At 41.9% G+C, this 20,904-nt stretch overlaps 1 long non-coding RNA gene across 1 annotated transcript; it reads left to right on the forward strand.

Moving 5' to 3' along the window:
* Positions 1-14,356: 14,356 nt before the first annotated feature.
* LOC127017935 (uncharacterized) lies at positions 14,357-19,146 on the forward strand. The gene is made up of 3 exons (XR_007766657.1): positions 14,357-14,457; positions 14,933-15,029; positions 16,037-19,146. It is a non-coding gene; the product is annotated as an uncharacterized LOC127017935 (long non-coding RNA).
* The last annotated feature ends 1,758 nt before the right edge of the window (positions 19,147-20,904 follow it).

The following is a 20,904-nucleotide window of genomic DNA, read 5'->3' on the forward strand; positions in this document are numbered from 1 at the left end:
TTAATTCTCCTTTATAAAAGCCCAAAGCAATCATACTGATGTCAATGAAAAAGGTCCCAGATGAGAGTTTGATTGTTTCCTCAATATAAATAAAAAAAAGTAGTTAAAAAGCTAAAAACCAAATGGCTCCTTGGGGAAACGGATTGGGTCATTAATATATCACATGCATATTTCAAAAAACTTGTGTGTTAACAATTTAACCCTCACAGCTTCTCAGGACGAAAATAATTACTACTCTGAAAGAATGACTTACCTTCTCAGTATTCCTTTAAACCAAATTATATCAGTTGAAACGTAAGAATACACTTTTAGTGAGAAAAACTATGCCTAAGACAATTTCAACTACACTCCCATATTCTAATGCATTGAGGTTTTCCTTCTTTTTTAAAAAACAAAACACCTCACAAGTTGGCCATAAATAGCTCATAAACATCACTGCTACCTACCAACTCTCCCCAATTTACATCTAAATAAAAAAATCAATCTGAATAATTTTCTGTAGATCTATGTATAGAATAATCTTTCGTAATGTCTGGGTAGATCTCTTCACTCTTGTCATTGTCTTATTTATGCTCGATCCTGCATATTTCAGAGCTGTGAAGAGATATGCAAGCTATAAAGGACTGTATAAAGTTTTGGTAAAGACTAAATTCTGAAGACTACCATGGTTAGGTCAACATTGTTTTACTGTTCGATACACACACATCAAAAGAGGCTGGAAAGGAGAAGTGCTGCTCCAGGAAAAAATCTTTTTACTTCGGTCCTTGGATGTCCTTACATCCTCCTGGTCTCATTGGAATATGTCTGGAAACACTATTTCAATGTGCAGGGGCTGAGTGCAGGAAAGGGCTTATGGAGGTCTAGGTTGGAAGAATCGATCACAATAAGCAGGAAAATGCCCTCACCCCCCATCCCAAGTCACCACACCAGAGAGGGAAGCCAGGACCACAGGTCAACGGGATTGTGCTGAATCATACCCAGAGTGCTCTGGGCTTCAGTCCTTTGGAGTGGATTGGCCATGTCAAAATACATAGTTGCAGGCCTCGCTGGGCTGTTCGGTGACATCAGTGACTTCAGCATGCATATGTAAAAGAGACATTTCGGTTCAAAGCGCCCACAATGATGAGAAGCTGCACTGACAGCCACCAGCACGGCACAAATACAGCTTGCTTCCACAGAGGTGTCTTGTGCAGCATGAGGAGATGTGGAGGCATCTGAGGGCACAAACCCTGCTGAGGTACTGTTTGCCCCGCCTCAGGTTAGGGAACAAACTTTGATATAATCCAAGTTCTTTTGTCTCTGGTGTGGCGCCTGGGAGTGAAGCATGCTGTCCACTCTGTATGGGCTTTATCTCCACAAAGGAATGCAGTAGCAAACGGCATGTGTTACGGTGGGGGCGGCTGGAGAAACAGGGTCTAGGAACAAAACAGAGCGCGAAGCAAGTGGATGGCGTAGGTGCACACTCATTCAGATGGAGCAGCTTCACTGTGGTGGGTTGCCTCCCATAAGTATCTACAGGATCCCCTGGCACTTAGTAAGCAAGTGATGTTTAAGCAAGCTAACTGCTGTGTGAAATCTCTGATTTGTGACTGCTTTTTTTTTTTTTCTTTCTTTCCTTTTTTAATAACTAAGCTTCACCATAGCACCCGGAAATATTTGTCCTGGTAATGATTAGGGAATAAAACCTCTGGCAGTAGGATTCTGCAGGAGGGAGGTGGGGGCAATCCAGTTCTCATGCAACGGCCTCACAAGCCTGCATTTCACACAGCATAGCTGGATGTTTGAGTGAAAGCAAAATAATTCTTCAAGTTCAAATTAGGACATATTTAATCTTCTTTGGAAGTAACAACAAAAAATAAGCCAGTGTGCTTTTAAAGAGAAATCTAATAGAAGTAGATGAGCACATGCCGGCCAGCCCTGCTGAACCCCGGCCACGGCTGTGCCCTGTGAATGCGTTTTGTCCTGGGAGAGCTGCCGGGAGCGCGGCTGTGCATGTTACTTGTGAGCAGAGCCCCTGCTGAGCCATAACCGACAGGTTGCGGCAAACAAAGCTAACACGAAAAAGGCTTAACAATATTTAAACTGGGAAGGGAAAAATCTCCTGTAAAACAACCTCAGCCTGGTCCATCCCTAATACAAGTGCGGGTTCATGAGCAGGCCTGTCCCACAGAGGCAGGGCACGGGGAGCCATCTGTGCCACCACGCTGGATTTTTCCCATTTATAGAACTAAAGAAAACTGAAACAGTTTTGGCTGTCAGCTTTGCACGAGCCTGGGACCTGCCAGGGACAGGGCCACCCTGAGCCTTGAGCAGACCCTGCCCAGCTCACAGCTCCAGGCTCAGGGGGAGCAATGGTCTGGGGGCACCCGTCTTGCAAGGTGCAGCACTGTGGCTGCTTACTGCTGCACCTGAGCACAGGAAAGCCCCCAGAGAGAGCTGGCAGGGCTGGCGGTTAGCAAAAGAAAAAGCAGTGTTTTGGTTTTTCCCCTAATTAAATACAAGCTGTTAGAATCTGGCAGGTTTTTTACGGAATGTAGTTACATGCACTTAAGTTACAACTGCATTTTAAGCCTCTGCTTTTGTTGCAGTGAGCCACACCTGAAAACTTGAGTTCAGAACCAGTACAGAAGGAGGTGTGCCTTGGCCGGCCCGTGGGGAGGAGCTGCTCCCTGGAGAGGGGAGATGGGGGCTGCCACAGAGCAGCTGTCGAAATCTCTCTGCAGAGGACCACCCTAGTGTCCCCATCCGAGCTGGCACGAGGCCAGGGAGCAGCCACCGCTTTGACATGACTCAGCTGAGATGCTGAGGTCTCAGTCACCAGTGCCGAGGTCTAGGGCACCTGGACTGAAGTGAGAAGAAGTCTGAGGGCAGGACTGCGTCCTAGCCATCCCAGAGCTAGGGACAGACACGGGCTGCACCAGGGTCCCACCGCTTTGGAGACGTGGAGCCCAGGCTGTGTGCTGCTTGCAAGGGGAGAACAGTCCCTGGCTCCAGCTGCTTCCCGGTGATGTGTGTGTGGGTCCTGGTGGGTGGGTTTGGACACCTTGACCTCCGAGTGCCACATAAGCACAGGCGACAGCAGAGAGCATTTATAAAACAGGGAGGTGCAGGCTGCATAAGGCCTGGATTAAATGTTTCCCCAGATAAACCTCTTTCTCAAGGCAAGAGTAGGGGAAGCCATTTGCAAACTGAGATCTGCTAAGCTCCATCTAAGAAAAATCATAATGCGAGCTGGGCAATAAGACCCAGACAGGATGCTGATTTTTTTTTTTAATGGGTTAAAATGGAGCCAGTTGCCGCAAACAACACTGTAGATTTATTCAGCTGTAGAAGAACTGGCGCACAGCAGGTGCCTTGGAGGGACAGAGGGAAGGAGCAGAGGAAAAATGAAAAAGGCTGATGAGAGCGAGCAGCCAGGGAGAAACCTCTGGAAGGTTCGGGCATGCAGGCGGCTGCACTCATGCTTTATGTCACTGCAGAACATTAAATGAGCACTTAAAAAGGTAATTAGCACCTTTTCATTGGACCAGAAATCAAAGGTGTAATTTACCAGAAGTCAGTGAACAATGTAAAAGATCTAATTTAATCACATTGCGTAGCTTAGCCAGGGTGAGAAAGCAGAAGCCTTTCTTGCTGAACAGCTGCACTTAGAGCAAAGCCATTTTTGTTCCCCTGACAAGACAGTGCCACCGTCACCAACCACACTTGGTGCAGGCAGTGAAGCGATGCAGGGTATTTGTGCTATTTGAATTCTACTGCATCATTTTCATTATTTCACAGTAAAAGCAGAGGGTCTGCAATATATAGAAGAAAATGCTCTTGTCTAGCAGAGGCGGCAATTTGTAGCCAAGGTTTGGCATCGCAGTTCAGATGTTCTCTTTCACAGCCTCTACACAGGCTGACAGGATCAGACCGCTCCAAAGCTCAGGAAGGTGGGAAGGAAATGGAGGTTTTGGTTTAGCCCATTGTAGATGAAAGGTAATCTTTCAATATTCAGATTTCAGTTTAGACTTCGGACTGTCCAGTCCTGCCTTAAGGATTTGGAATGGGTGATTCAGCTTGCTTCTAGTTTTGGTATCAAATGAAGTGTTCAAAAGATCAATAAAAGAAAAAAACACTATTAAAGTTTAAGTGCCATACAAAGAAACTAAGCTTTAACTCAGTTATTTTTCAAGCCATAGCTACAGCACAAGGCACATTACCTTTATTGGAATTTCTTAAATAAAAATGTGAACTGTATGTGAGCACAATTGTAAAATCAAGCTGTTAGCTGACTAACAAAGCTGCAGTAAAGCAAATCATGTTCAACATTACACCACCTAATGAGAATTAAACTTTGTCCCCTGAACACTACTGCCTTTCCAAGATTTCCGTCTTTTTTTTTTTTTCCCCTGCTAAATCTTCATATGTGTTTCCGTGGCAGCTTGGAAAACCTAGAAGTCCTAACCACGGTAGACAGAACTCTAGATTAAAACAGCTAATCATACTGGCCACCTTTTGATAAACACAGGCAGATCCCCTGCCATCATCCTTCCAAAGGGCTTCACAGTTGCATCTCGGAAAGGAGGCAGCAGGGCCTGAACTGCAGAGCAGGACTGTTTGTATCCATATGCAGTTCCTCTGTTAGTGACCATGGTGCGGCTAGCAGAAGGTAACAAACTTGGAGGTGATGTGGCCTCTACTAAACACGTTAAGAGAACAATTTATGCTGTATCCTACGTGACAGCCCAGGTACAAAGATCTGACCTCACTTTCCTAGAGCAGTAACCTCAAAAAAATTACATGTGTAGTAACCATAACGTAATGGGACTACACAAACTGAAATTTCAAACTCTCAACTTCAACAGTATGTCTAGTTTATCTAAGGATTAACTCCTGTGGAAGTGTAGGCAACTGAGATTTGGATAGAGTGGGGAATAGTCCAGACAAACAGTAATCATTCCAATTCAAGAAAACTGAAAAAGCAGTAATCAAAGTAGGTGATCTGGCAATCTCTAAGAAAGAACCAGTTTGCTTAAGGAAAATTCAACAAGCAAGAAGTGTGTCTCTTTACTGCAAGACACTCACTCAACTCAAATAATATATTACCATGCTTCTAATTATTGTATCTAATTATAGATTGTCCTAAGCACATTGGCAAGGGAAATATGTTGTAAAATGTACGTTGAAATATCACTGTGCTATTGTTGAGTCAGCTCGTGGGACGTGAGGCGTTAAATATCTGAATCTCTGGCTGATTTCAGTGTTTTTATGTTGCTTAACCACACTGCTAAGCTGTATTGTTGCAAACTTCTCCTTGCTGGTTAAATTTAACTTCTCTGTTCTCCAGGTGCAATCTGATACCTCCTAAAGAACTGTCTTTCCCATTCTCGCACTTTTCTTCACCAGACGTTTGTTTCCCCAACTGGCCTTATTTCTTTTATCTTTTTTTTTTAAATCTATCCTATAAAAATTGACCATTTCAAGTTTCACTGTAAAACTGTGCCATGTGTTGCTTCTTGCTTTGTATTGCAGCCTGGTATCACTCTCTTGCAAACGCTACTATGCTTGTGTATGCTTTGTACTCTTTGTCAGTGGATGTCATACACTGTCACCTATATTCTGTATTCATCACTAAATAATATCCCGCAAACCACTTGAAAGATTTGGACCTTGAGGATGAGTCCACATTAAGTGAATTAGGATATTAAGCCACGGGGAAAAGATATTTGGCTGTAAAGCATGGAAGAGAGAGCCCTAGAATGGAAGAATTATTTTTCACTATATCTGTCCATAAGTGGGTAACAGGAGAGAGTCTGACACAGGCACTGTGTTTCAGCACCCACATAAGATATATTATGGCCTTTCTTTTAAAAAAAAAAAAAAAATAGCAGTGATTAAGTGTTAAAATGAATTGCTCCAGGTTTTTGTTAATAAAATGGGAAAAAGGCCCCTAAATCATTGCATTTATTAATTTCGAACCACTAATCTTTTAAAGCAATCCCCTTAAAACACCTCTGAAATGCTTCAAAAATCTCCAAGAGAGTTTCAAGCAATTACACAACAAATGACTTCAAATAACCATTGTATAGTCATGTGGTGACTTGCAATACAACTCCTGTTTCTTTGTCTCTTAATTATGATCATGTACTGCACTTGATGACTGTATTAAAATGTACAGCAGGCCATGCTGCCAGAACAGCCTTATACTGTGAATGGTGGGACAAGGATGAGCCAGGAGGCCAAAGGTGTGATTGACATGACTCGTTCTTTGGTATAAGCCTTTTTAGGTAATTAACAGACTGAATTTTTATCAAACATCACAAGCACAGTTGCGTATGGAAAGATAACATAGACGGGACAAGCAAATTACAGTACTATTGATGTCCTCAGTCTTGGGACATATGCAGAATAGAGGTTAAAACTGTTACTAGAAATGTAAGAAAACACCTTGATTTTGCTGTTTACACAAACCACACAGATCTGGCACGGCACGACTGCTGGTTTTAGTGAAAAGGAGAATGAAAAGAGAAAGAAAAATCTCAATTAACTTCAGGGTGTTTAGTCTGAATCCTGTGCAAAAGTCTGAGGGAGTGCCATTCTGTCCTTGGAAAGTCTGCTTTTATCTCTTTGTAAAAACATTGGATCTTTCCATTGTAAGGGACCCTGACGGTGTTTTCTCCTGCCTCAGCTTCATACTAAAATGTCTTGAAGTTCAAATACTCCATGATAGACTTTAATTGATTTCCAGTCAGTACTTCTTAAATCATGTTTCTGAAAAATCCACTTCTTATTGGCAGGCTATTTCCCCCATTTTGACTAGTCTGTCGTTCTTTAGTTTCACAGCACAGGGAGCAAAATATATTTACATGCAAAAGTTACCTGAGGAAAAAAAAGCAGAGGACAAAACTGGTGCACCGGAGCTGGTGCGGTACGGCTGTGCTCTGTGAAGTGCTGCAGCCAAAGAGACCAGCAGCTGCCTCTAAATATAGACATGGATATTAAAATGTTAAAAGTTCAATACACAGAAAACAAAGTGAGGAAAATTATAAGTTTCAAACAGCCCCTTTCTCTTTTTCCCTTGTACATGCTGCAGCCACAGCAGTCTGACCACAGGTCTATTTGATATTTATAAAGTTCAATTCAGTCACATACCACAGAAGCACCGAAGACAAAAACCCCACACACAAAACCAGTTAAAATGGTCTGCTACGTGGTACCTAAGGCTGATGTGCATTGCATGTAATGATGGCTTTGGGTCTTCTCCCCTGGGCCTGGGTCAGACCTCTCCTTGTATTCAACAAGAACATTTTCACCAAGTCCATGGTCTGTGAATTGGACCCTTAGATGTTAGTACAGGTAAAACTTTCAAAGGGAAAGGACTCTGGGGAGAACAGCATTTATTAAATCTCTTCAGTTCTTCATTCTGATAAAGAAAAAATCTTCAATGTAATAAAAAATAGTTCAATCTTTTGAAAAGATTTACTGACAGAATCTCACTTACTTAAAAGTTCAATGTTAGCTGTTAAAATGGATTCCAGCAGCCCTCCGTACTTTTGTCCAAAATTTCCAAAACTCACCTGCCCAAGCGCAAAGTTAGGACCCGTACCAAGGAAATGTAAATATGCTGTTATATTTTTCTAAGCTGCCAGCAAAAGTTTGTAAACCTAGTTTCCAGAGCACACCGTTGAACAGAGAACGCTGTGTCCTGTTCAGAAAAAAAACACACGTTGCCTTCCCTTTAACAGAGAAAACTTGGAAAGGGACATGACTTACAGCAAATTTCTTAATCTTTTTAACCATAGTTCCTTTAATTTTCAGAAGTACTTCAAGGTTATAGCACACTTCCATCCCTGCCTGACGGCCAGGACTGTAGCAGTTAGGAAAGGCCATGTCCTAGCTCGCATGCAGTGTGGTCCGAGCGTGTGCTGCTGCGTTAAGGCCAGCGTTAGCACCGGGCGGTCGGGGGGGTGCCACTCTGGGCCCTGCAGGATAAAGCTGAGATGTGGCCTTTTAACATGTCTGTCTGCACGGTTTCTGGAATGGCGGAAAGCTAGCGGGATGTGGGGCAGAGCAAACTGCTATACTGCAGTTGAACAGGCAGTAGGAGGAAAAGAACTGCTAGAAATGATCATAAAGCAGGATGAGAATTAGCCTGTGGAAGTGGATGCTGTTGTCAGAGAGCATAGCAACCTCAGCAACAGATTTGTGTGGGACAGTTCATTTCTATGTGGCTCTCCCTTGCAACCAAGAAAAGCTTGGCGCATTCAAATATTTCAGAAGTGTTTGATGTTAGCTTAATTCTAGCACTGACGTGAGAAGTAAAACTTACATTGATTTCCAGCTGATTTCATTCATATTTTATCAGGATGTGGCCAAGTGTCACCTCACAGCCTTACATGCTCATTGCACCCCTACTCCTTGGGAGACTTATTTTTTAAAAGCACAACACTGCAGAGCAGAGACCACCACTGCTGTCTGAACAGAGGGCATTGCACATACGATGAGTGCTCCAGAACACGTTTAGTGACATTCAGGGAGGCACTGCTTCATGGTGTAGACACGCAGGAGACCTCATGCATGACTGGATGCTGAAGAATACATTCAAGAATGCAAACTATGACAATATGAACCAACATTTCTTCTGCAATAGTGTCTTACAGGACATTATAAGGCCATAGTGCACTCACCTTGCTTAGATGAAAACTTTTGATCCTGGAATAGACACAGATAAAACAGAAGGGCATTGCCTGCAGCAGGTAACACATGTATTATATCCTCATGATTGTAACACACTATGGGAGTCTTAGATGTGCTGGTCCAAAACAAACAGAAAATAAAGAAAATGAGAACAGGACCATCTCTGTTAAAGAGAAGATAGAGCCTTCTCCGGAGCAGGAAATGATGTCCTTATATGAGCACTAGCCAGAATGAAACTGCAGAATAAAAGCCTTATTTTGGGGATTTTACTTTTTTCTGTACCATCCCAAGGACACCGGATCTCCAAGAAGGCAACCTAAAATTTTCAAAACATTCTTCCTCACTACCATTTCTCAACATTTCAGCTAACCACAAAAATAACAGTGCTTCTGTGAAAGCTGTATCATGTGACTTTTTTCTTCTCTGACGAAATATTTTTCAGTGAAATAAAGTAAAACCTGATAGAAATTCAGTAGTAAAATGCACATATTTGGATATTAAGTATTTTTTATTTGGGAATCCTGATTTCATTTAAAAATCAGTATTGTTAGTTTTCTTAGATTAAAAAAATCAAGTAAACTGTTTCCCAAACTATATTTGTTTCATAGAAATGCAGACAAATGCTGTGCAAGATCTCCTTAACACTGACATGAAAGCTGTCAGAGGAGACAAACTATCTTGAAATCACAAAATAACTTTTCTTATCTTATCAGACACCACCACACAGAGCCTGTTTGAATTTTATACTGCTGTAACGCTGACAGTTTCCACAACTGTAGATATTCTGAGTGACGAGTGCAGAGTTAGGCCAAAATTACAAAGGTAGCTGGAGACGAACCTCGATGCCTGGTAGCATTTAAAGAAAAAAAGGGTTTTAGTGTCTAACTCGCAGTGAGTTGATTAGCTATTTAAAGTAGTCTGCACCTCCTGAGGAAGGGACGTGTTAGAAGTTAGCAATCCACTAATCCTTCTGTGATGACAGAACAGATTTGAGTAAACCATCATAAAAACGTTACAGGTGAAATAAAGGATCTTGCATGGTAGACCATCCTGGGCAACAGGGAGAGGGAGGTCCAGGTTTATTTGTTGTATTGGGAGAGTACCAGGTCACAGTGAACATGAAGTTCTTGTCCGTTTTCCTGCTTTTATTCTGGAGGCTTTTCTTATGCAGCTTCCATTTCACGTAGGTACCAGTCTTGGTGTGAAGGCAATCTAAAGGCGCACCTTAAAAAAATTTAAAAGGATCATCCTAGCACCACAGCTCTTTCATATATTGGCATGCTAAAAGAAGGTGACCCTACCCAAAGACATTTAAAATAAATCATGAGTATAGTGGACTTATATAGAGTGTGGCAGATTAATTCTTTGATTTCATAGTTCATATATACGCAGCTTGTTCATGTATTATTTGAGGTTAAATTGTAGTCAATAGGTCAGATCCGTACCTATTTGTTCCCTTCCTGAATTTGACCCAATTACTTTTAAATACTAAAAATGAAGGATTCTGATAGTAGATATTTTCAGAAAATTTAACATTGTAACTGTGGGAAGAAGACTGAGAGAGGAAGAAATCATTCTGAACAGTACCAGCAACTTGATTCACTCAGCAGCTGAAAGGCAAAGTAATGGCAATGTAAACCTCTGGGACAATAACTAGAAAGGAGAAAATTATCCAGAAGACCAAGACGAAGCGGGTTTTTTCTGGGGTACATTTCCTTTGCTCCATTTGGTCAAGATTGGAGTAAAGTTGGAAAGTGTGGTATAGTGCCTGGGGACAGTATATATCAGGATGGCTTTGCATATAGTGTAATATGCAGAGGACTAACCAGAAAGGCTATTTATTTATTTATTTATTTATATGAAAGAGGCTCCAGTACCAGCTGGGTAGCTGAAAATGGTTAAACTTCCAGACATTCAAAAGAGCCCTATAGCCCCAAAGCTTTAAAATGAAATATAGAAAATGATCCTACCCATTAATCATTGCAGGCTCCGTGACTGTACAGGTAAAATAGCATGCTAAATAACTATTTACCTGCCTACAAGTGCAACCACCATAATTTTAACCCTGCTAAGACGCTGGAAGAGTGCAGACCTCTTGCTTTCTTCTTAGAAAAGAGCTCTTATAATCTGCATTGGTTGCACTTTCCTACTTTGTAAATAACAGTGGCTCCAAAGGCTTTGTAGCAGATGTACTTGAAAGGTATTCAGAGAGAACCTGAAGTTCCAATTAACTTTGGAACAGAAAAAATTGCCCTCCTTCCTGCCCATAAGCGAGCAGGAGCTTTTGTCTGCATTTCCACTCCTCCGTCCCCAAAGGTGGGAGACTGACCCTTGTCCTTCCTTACAGACCACGCTCAGTCACTGACCTGGGGAGCTGGTGGCTGCTGCTTCCCAACAGGCTCTCGATCGTTACAGTGGAAGGGAAAAAATCACTGAGCTATTTGATGTTATTGTTCTGTTTATGTGTATTTTTAACGGTTTAGAAAGGGAAACTAGAACATGCTGATTTTTATCTATGTATCTGTTGTGAAAGGCAGAAGCAGTCATAAGAAGTGATAGGAACTGTGATACTATGGATGAAAGAGTGTATCATAAATGGAGACTCTAAAACTTCTTTTTTTAATAAGTGAGCTATATAACTCTCCAAGTAAAGGCATTGTTTGGGGTGTGGGAGGATTTGTAAACAAAGACTGAGAACTGATACCTTCCTCAAAATTCATTTTTCCTCCAGCTTTATAAAGAAAGAGAGGATTAGAACTGATTAGAAAAGGATAATTTTGAAAAAAAAAAAAAACCCAAACTTTTTATATTAATTTTCTACAGTAATTTTATCCTTCTACTCCTAAAATCATTGAGAGTTTCAAAGGGCATTGAAATCCTTCTATATTTTTAATACCCATATTCATGAAAACATTATAAACTAATATTTTATGGTAAAAAGCAGACAGCCAGGGTTGGCTAAAAATTACCCGCAAGATGGTTACTGCCTCCATTCCTCCCTTCAGCTGTTCAAGTCCGCTCTGCTTCTTCCTTGGCCAAAGGGTTATTCTCGTTTTCCTCACAGTCTGCCCATGACACAGCAAATGTTCCGCCAAGAACAAACAACCGTGCGCCGTGGTGGCTGTTGTTGATGCACAGGGCAAGTTTGATATAAAAACATTTTTGTTACAGCGTAAGATTTGTCATGCTAGCGTAAACCTTTGCATGGAGAACTTTATCTATGCTTAGGGCGATCATGGTAAAGCAGACATAAGTAAATTAACCGGCACAAGACAAATGTCAGTGAAGTTAGTTTAAGAAATTTAAGCTGATCCAAAATGAAACATGCTCCCTTTGGACTTGCCTGCTGTAGGATATTTGTGTAGCAGATTTGCATCTTAATTTTAAAACCAAACTTAAATGTTACCTCCTATTTGATTTTCCCTTTGTTTTGCCACGGACTTCAGCAGGCGGCAGAGAAACCCCAAGCGGCCGTGACCACGCCTTGACCGGGCAGTCAAAGAGTTTGCCCATGCCGGGAGGGCTTTGGCCAGCGCGCTGTCACTTCCACTGAATTGCCTCTTACTATCTCTTGCACACGTGGTGTTTTATCTGCCAGGAAACGGAGGAACCTGGTCACTCTCTGTGTGGTCCATAATGATAATAACAAAAGATATAAATCAGATGAACTTTGTTTGACTTGCAAGGAAAGGGCTATAGTTTTGCTATAAAAGTTTATTCAAGCTGAGGCATTCTTGAAGATTACTCTGCCATAAGGGAGTTTACTTTATTTCTGGATCTATACTATGAGGCTAGAAATAAAGGCTAGACTGTGGCTTTGCTCCAAGGCCTCAGTATGAGTACTCAGGTGCAACAGAGTAGAAGTAAAACAGAGCACCTTTAGAAGCTTGGCGGAGAAGGATGTGGAGGAAGCAATGTTCTGTAAGTTCATACCTGTAAACAAAGTCAGATGCCTCCTTCTCTCTTCTTAATCATCTCAGCTGATCTGACCAGGAAATTTGGGAACTACAATGACATTTCAAATTCTTGCCTCTAGCCAACCCACCTGCCCAGGTCTTACTTCATCTTCTGCTTCTCATAAACTCATATTCTAACAAACACTGGAGCATGCGTCTGCATGTCAGCTGCCCATGCACAGCATCCGACGCCACAAAACATCAGAGATGGTCCATGGAGCAGTTAACTTACTGCAGTGGATTCACGGGGAGGGGTTTCTGCACAAGGCAGCATGTTCCAGCTCCCATGTTTGCTCACTATATCCTGTGTATTTCTGCTGGAATAAAGTTCCCCTTCATTCCAGGCAGCAGTACGAAATGCCTAGTGGTCAATAAAATCCTTCACAACCTGTGGGATGGCCACCACTGTTACAAGGTGCCTGAGGGACTGACCTGTCATAGTTTCAGTTAAAAAGGAAAAAAATGCACCCTTCAAGTAATGATGCTATAAAAGATCCCCCTTTGATGAACTTGGTTTGATGAATTAAGAGCTTTCTCCTCAGAGTTATGCTGTTTAATGAATGTTTTCCTGTTTATCAATAGCAGCAGTGTTAGGTTAAGTGCTGTTAGCTGCCTTTACAGGCTCAGAACTAAAGGAATGACATAAAACTTGATGCACTACAGCAGACTTTCTCCTCTCCCAGCATGCAAACTATTGAACTATTAAAGACATGATGGGATTTATTGTTCCTGTTCCCTTATTAAATGTGATGTGCTGAAATATGGCTGACCTTAAGGCTTCTTTGCCAGTTACAGATCTGGTTTCTTCTGGTTGTCTTCTGCCAGATAGGTTATTAAAGTTGTCAATGGTGCCTCAGAACGCAGGTCTGGTCCTTTCTTTCAGAAAGGACACTTGTTTATGACAGCTGCCTTCTTACTCTGTAAGAAAGCAGTAAGTGAGAGGGTCTCAAAGCCTCCAGAAGCCTTGACCATGCGCAGGCGACTTCTGGGCGATGGGAACAGGAGCGCTCTCTGTGCTGGCTGGAATTTCCTTTTTCAGGAGTTGCAGCTCGCACTCTGGGCCTCCCAAAGACAACTGCAATGAAGTCCTTTTTTCCAGACTAAATAATCATGCTAATGTAAGCAGCTCTCTCAGAGGCTTGAATATTTTTAACAAGATTCTTTTCATTCAACTCAAGCAGGTCTCTTACCTTTTGCTCTTCCAGAAGCACAAAAGGGCTTGTGGGACTTCCAGGAAAGCAGTAAGAGGAGAGACTGCTATTTCTGTCTCTCCCCTGATCTCATTCACAAATGTCTTTACCATTTTCTGTGGGTTTGGATGAACCTTCCTGCAAGCTCATCAGTTTGAATGAAAGCCTCACCTGTCCCCATGTATGAAAGAGACTATCCTATGGACTTGAGCAAGTTCTGGATCAAGCCTCATGCATTTTAGGTGCCCAGTTCTTTACCAATGAGCTTCACAAGCTGTATTTAAAGTTTTTCCCAGTCTATCAAGACTTCCTTGCAAAACATTGGCAAGCACAGGAGCCTCTTGAGGAACTTCAGTTCTACTAAAGGAAAGAGACTTGTGAAAAACTACAGTAGTGGATGTTATGTTTTAGTTTTTACCTGAATTACATCATTTCAGGATCTTCCTCAGTAGCTATTTCATTAAAAAGTGCTCCTCTAGCCGGTGAAGACTCAGTGATGCCCCTTCTAATCTATTTCTTTCAGGAGCATCTGTGGATGGAGGTCTCAGATTTCAGCAGAGGGACCTTTCTGACTGAGCCTGTGCATTCTGTGAAGTAAGAGACACAGCACAGCTAGATATGCCCTTCTTCAGGTGAGCTGTGAAGCAGAGCCACTGGCTACTGTGGGCACTAATTAAGCAAACTATCTCTCACTAGCAAAGTATTTTAAAAGTCCTCAAAGTCTGGCAACTGCTGTAGTGCCCAGCATCCTAACGGGAATTGACTAGGAACTGATAGGCTGGATATAAAAGATGTGTGTAACCATCTTGGTAGCTGATGACCTAAGTATTGCGCAGAAATAGTCATAGGACTAAAGCTTTTATTCTCAAATGTTAAAAGTATAAACTGGGTTCTTACCTTCTCAAATTCCTTAAGCATTGTCAAGCACTGATTTTTTTTCACACCTCTGTTGGTAATATGGTTATGTATCTGCTGCACTGCAGTAAAAGGTAAAGCAATTATATATTGTTTATCCTTCTGTTTTGGAGTACTATGAAGCTCAATTGAAGGGTAATCTAAATGCATGAAAGACACTACTGACATACAAAATCCTGCTATTACTTTCAGGACAGAAGAAGGACAAAAGACAAGATAGTACATCATTTGTTAAACACTCTGCCTTCCATGAAACCTCAAAAGCTTCTTTTCATATCTAGAATTTCTGGTAAGCCATTCCTTAAATGTTTAGCAGTTTTGCTTGCATCCCTGTACATTTGCTTCTGTAGTATCCAAAAGAGGCCAGTCTGCACGAACTATGGAAATTTCATCTTATGCCTTATCATCGGAACCAAAAAAAATTATAGAGAGCCCTTTCGATTCCCTATCCCCATTAGATGTTAAGCAGCATTTCTATGTATTTTGAGTGATGTTAGTGCTGATACTTGGTTTCAGAAGATGAATGCTCACCCATACATAGGATTCAATTAACATTCTTTTATGACTGCATCCATATTATTCTTAACGAGCGTACTCCTTGGTGAGAGTGAATATTTACCTCATGGCATTAAATCCACAGTTTTCTACCACAGTCATTAATGATCATATAGCAAATGATCACCCCAACACCCTGGCTACATTCCAGTTCAAGTAATTATATTCTGTCTCTCTTAATTTCCTTTCGAGAGTAATTGGACCTGATAACAGTCTTCACTTGTTATCCTAAACTGCTCTACAGCCTGACCACATCTGAAAGCTTCAAGGACTTAATCACAACTCCCAATAGGTGAAATATTGATAGATGATCTCTCTGCTCACCCCATCTTTTTATCACATACAAATCCATTAATTATTGTAACACCAAATTAAGGCATCTACCAAATTCAACTCTGTAGGTACTGTAGACTATACCATCTGTATAGTGCTGGCTGCCTAGAGACATAAGTCAGGAGCTTAAATGATCTCAGAAACTTATGAACTCATTGATTTTAGGAAGCTGATGATACGAAACTGCTGTACCTTCTATGCGCCTCTGACTTTGTCTATATTAGCAAGCCATTAGGCACAGTAAGAGCAGATCAGTAGGACAGCGCAACTGGCTGTGAGGGCTCTACATCTACAGTGTATGTGATCTGGCATTTTACTTCAGATTATATTTAGTTTCATTTACTGGACTGGACATCCCAAATCCATGTGATTTAAATGTATCCTACGGCTCATTTTTGTCCCTGCTAGGGGTTGAAGCACCACTGGTGTGCACCTGAAGCAGAACTTCTGGTTTAGTTTCCTCCAAAAGGAATACGATTCATATGCACCGAAACAGCAAATCAAACCAGCGCAGGATAAATGGGGATGATGGAGAGATTTGCTGCAAAGCTGCTCTACTGTTACGAACATTAACGTGGCTGGGGATCCACTCTACACTGAAATGGATTGCCATCTATTCAAGGACTGTTAGGGGACAACAGACCTTAACAGGGGACTGTTTTCTGACCTACAATGAGACCAGACAATAATAAGGAAACATATAACTGACTCATAATGTTCAAAAGGAAGTTTTTGGGGAGGAGAGAGGAAGAGACAAGCGTGCTTCAGTAGCCTGGTGGGGGTGCAGTCTTCAGGAAAAAGACTCTTGAGCCCTAAGGAAACTGCTCCAGATGGCGAAGAATCTGAGACAGACAAAACATGTAAGGTTTATTTGATATGTGCTGGTTTATTTTTGAGTTATTCCAGAGAGCCAAGCAAAGAAGCAGTGCTGTTGCCCCTTTATACTACAAAGCAGGCAGAACATGGAAGAGTTCTCAGTATGGCAGGAACTGCCACAGCTGTGACAGCGGATGGGGGGCTCCAGAGTCACTCTATGGGGTACCTCACAAGTCCAAAATATTGCATCACAGTAATATGAAAAATCTTTAGCATCAGGAGTAAGCAATGAGAAAAGGTTTCCTTCATTTCTGATTTAGTCAAATTCCAGATCCAGATCTACTTTTAAGTTATTTAAGCTTAAAATAATTCTGAAAATGTTTCATTTTAGCAAACTTCTACCAGAAAGGAAAAGCAAAGCAAAGAGAGGGTGTTACCACTTTGGTTTTCTCTCTGTGAAGTTGTGGTGGTGGTGAAAAAACCCCAACAAAATCATCTATAGCTTTATTTTTGCCTTTTTTTTCCCAGAAAAAGAAATATGTCTATGCAGAGAGATTGATCGTCTGTTTTTTAGTTGAAATGTACCCAGCAGTTCTCTGCATGCACCATATATCCCAGCAATTTATTACATGATGTGAAAGTCAGTCTCTCAGAAAATAAATAGCTTAAAGCCAGCAGTAGCCAAAGCTGAGGTGTCCTAAAATGAGCATTAATCTGGAAGGAAAAGGTAACTAGCTGGAGACTTGAGAGCTGTGTTGCAGAGACATGTGTGGTTCCTAGGGAAGCGCACGCTCAAGTTCTTGTGAAATATACCATTTAGCACTCGCTGCTCTCCAGTCACATTCTTTCTCTTCACTGTTTATATTTACTCACCTTTTTCTGCCTTCTGATCTTTGCCATAGCTTTCTAATTTTCAGTTCACTTCATTAAGTGCAAACAGTGTGCGATCGAGTAAGACACGGTCAGGAAAATGACAAGGAACATGGTGTCCTAGGCCAGGAGTTACCCTGAGGAGCCAGGGAAGATTTAAATTATTTCAGTCAGTCTTCTCTATATCCTTATGGTGCCCCACACTGAGGACCATGAGAGTAAGCTGAGGCCTTTCCCTGTTACCATATTACCAGATAGGAAATATCTCCCCTACCTGGGGACATGGGACCGGAAGGGAACACCCAAGTCATCCAAAGTGATCCCTGAAATGGTGCAGGAGATATCCAATGACAGGAGGTTCCTCAGAATGACGACTCCATATCCTCAGCCAAGGAAATGCTTCCTAACGTTCTCCAGGAAAAATAAGACCTCTAGTTTAAAAAAAAAGCACCAACAACCTATTTATGATGTATCACAGACAGACAAGAAGGGGATCAGAGGTACCATGAATACCCTGTGTCACTGCAGTAGCAGAGGACTTACTGAATAAAACTTTCCAACCATTATAGACAGCAACTATGTTCCATGTTATAGAAAGAAAGCAAAGAAAAAGCCAGTTTTAAATGGAAGAAAAATTTCTTATTGCCCAGAAAACTGGTGATCGGTTTAATTCTGAGGATGTGAGCAGGACACGGTGACCAGATACCTTAAAGAATGTAATGCCAGCCATGTCTTGGACCAACCAACTTCTCTGATCCAAACACATCTGCTATGAGAGAAGGGCAAGGGCAAGCTATCCCATATGGTATGAAATAACCTGTCCCTTGCCTCAAGAAAGGGAGGGTGAAATAGGGTAAGTATATAACGAAATGGTGCGCCATCTGCCTGTCTTTTGTCTTGCAGTGCAAGGTCTGTTGCCATGACTCCATCAAAATTAGAAAACAAAGGTCTAGGTGCCAGTAGCATTAAAAATATGCTTCTCTCACAAATTATAGGTTGCAGATAACCATGGGAAGTGGCTGCAGTGCTTATTAGGGTCTTTAGCTCTGTCAATGACACCTATGCTCAACCAACTGTAGCTGCCCCTTATCCTGTAAGAGCTGTTGAAGTCCTGTTCGTATTTACAGGCTTTCAGTAACAAAACTGCGCCCTGCGGTTGGGGATCAGCTGCGTGCCAGAGCTGCTCATTCACGGCATGTAACCCTCTGCGGGGTGGGGGGGTTTGTGACCGGCCCTCCCCGTCACCCTTCTGAGCAGGGGTCAAGCTGTTGCCAAATTGCCACATTTCTTCCAAAAGATATGGATGAACAGACAAGGGTGAACATGCTGTTTTATAAATCCCACGCTGATTATTTTAATGACTGTGGGCCCTTCTGGAAACCTCGTGGGGGGTACAGAACATCACAGATGTGGCAGGAGCCCAGCAGCTGACTAAAAACAGTCCTGGGGGACCCACTTATTCATGGACAGATGCATAAGTTAACAACAGACATCTCATCATCCTTACTGCCATCACAAGTTGTAACTACGAGGACTCAAGGTAAACCCCTGCAGTATTCAGCCGTAATTCCCAGTCAATGGAGTTGTCCCAATTAAACTGAGAGTGCACGTGACTGAGTATTTGAAACTCCACTTAAAAGTAAATATTGACACGGTTTAAAGGGATTAACTAAGATGACTGGATTCTTGTTAAAAAGTTTTTGAGATAAAAAAGAGCCTTTTACAAAGTCTTCAGTGTTTTGAGATGTTACTTCCTGTGATAAAATGGAAAAAGGGGAAAACTTGCTCTAAAAGTATATGAAAATCTCATGTTTCTAAACACTTATCTTTAAATGACCAGCTCTTAAAATAATAGCTCTCATAAAACTGCACATCAAGTAGCTCTGTGTGTGATTTATTAATGGACAGTAGATGATGTCACATTGGCAACAAAGAGGTAAATAGATTAAATTTCCCAAACACACATTCTTTAGTGTTAGCAACATGAAGTTGTCGGTCCTGAATTTTAATTGCTTTTATTTCTGCTAAGTGCAGATTACGCATTTTGCTTCTCCACATCAGTCACCCCACGTGTATAATGGGAATAATACCTGTAACATCAGCCACAGAAGAGTTTTATAGGGATGGATGGATTAATCAGGGCCTTGCTGCACGTTCCCTCTCTCCAGCGGGAAGACCGAGTTGCCACCCCAGAGCCCGTGACTCGGCCAAAACCAGGGGGTGGCTCTCCCCCAGCTGCGTGGTGGGATAACCCCCGTGGCAGCTCTGTGCCTGACCCCGTGCTTATCTCCCACTGGAGCTGGAGCCTGCTGTTTCCCCACGGCCCTCTGCGCATGACAGCGGGTATCAGCTTCGCCCAGGCGATGCGATAGCCGGAGCCGGGGAGAAAGAGTGTCCCTTGCACTGCCTCGCCTCGGAGGCAGCCAGGCACAGCCGGGGCAAAGCCGGCCCTGCCAGCTCCAGATGCATACGCAATAAACCCCAGCATGCTCCGGTTGCTGGGTCTGGGGAAGAAGCCTGGGCTATTAAAGAAAGAAAGCGGAGATAATAATAGACAGATACGAGGATTATGAAAGTCTTTGAAATCAAAACAACCTCAAAAAAAGCTCCCAGTTTTCTCCCCGCAAAAATCCTGGAATTAAATCTTTGGCTTAGTAAACTGTTTCTTTTAGCAAAGCAAATTTAAAAATGCCACAGTGATGAACAATGTAATAAAAAAAGCCATCATATTATTCTTGAATGAGGTTTAATAAAAATCAAATAAAAGCAATTATCTGCATTTTCAAGAGGATCACCTCTTCCTTCCCTGGGGTATGGAAGAGAATGAATTCAGGAAATCATTAGAATCAGAAACTGGCGCTGCACAACAGAGCCAGTGTTTGCTGTACAAAGACAAACAGAAATCTCCTCCCAGGCTAACAGGCTCCTTGCTAAAGCTGTTGGAGTGGAAATTCCACCTATAGGTGAAGAAGGGTAATTAAAGAGGCACAAGAATGTCTTTGTAGTAGGGCTGGCTTTTCTACTCCAGAGCAGGCTTCGGCTTTTCAAGTATTCATATTCTTCTTTACTCATACAGAAAGCAGTTGGACATACCGCAATATTCAGAGCTGCCCACAGATCTCTGTAAGCAGGTACATGTGAATTAACACCCATTAACACATACCGCATCTGCTCTCACTTACTCCTGTGTAAATCCAGAGGGCCCGATTTATCACTTCCTTCTACCTCCTGCAGCGGTTTAGGTCGATGGAGAGCATACACTTTTCAGTTGGAAAATGCACTTTGAATGCAATCCAAATCTTTCGTGAGAATGTGTTGATTTCAATGACATTTTCAAAGGCAGAGAGCAGAAATGCATTATTTCAACACTCATTTATTTTGATAAGAGGAAAACATTTCATGCTGACTCATTTCAGTTGCTTTTGTTTCCAATATTATGGTATACTAAGTATTGCAATATTGATATTACTGTTTAATATTTTGATGACAAGCATGGTTTTTCAAATTTTCACAAGAAATCTTCAATGTGCCAACTTCTTTTCTTCAGATTCTGAACGAAAACAAATTCTGTAGTAGAAATCTTACCGTCA

Source organism: Gymnogyps californianus, chromosome 6 (genome assembly GCF_018139145.2).
Source record: "Gymnogyps californianus isolate 813 chromosome 6, ASM1813914v2, whole genome shotgun sequence".
Taxonomy (NCBI): Eukaryota; Metazoa; Chordata; class Aves; order Accipitriformes; family Cathartidae; genus Gymnogyps; species Gymnogyps californianus.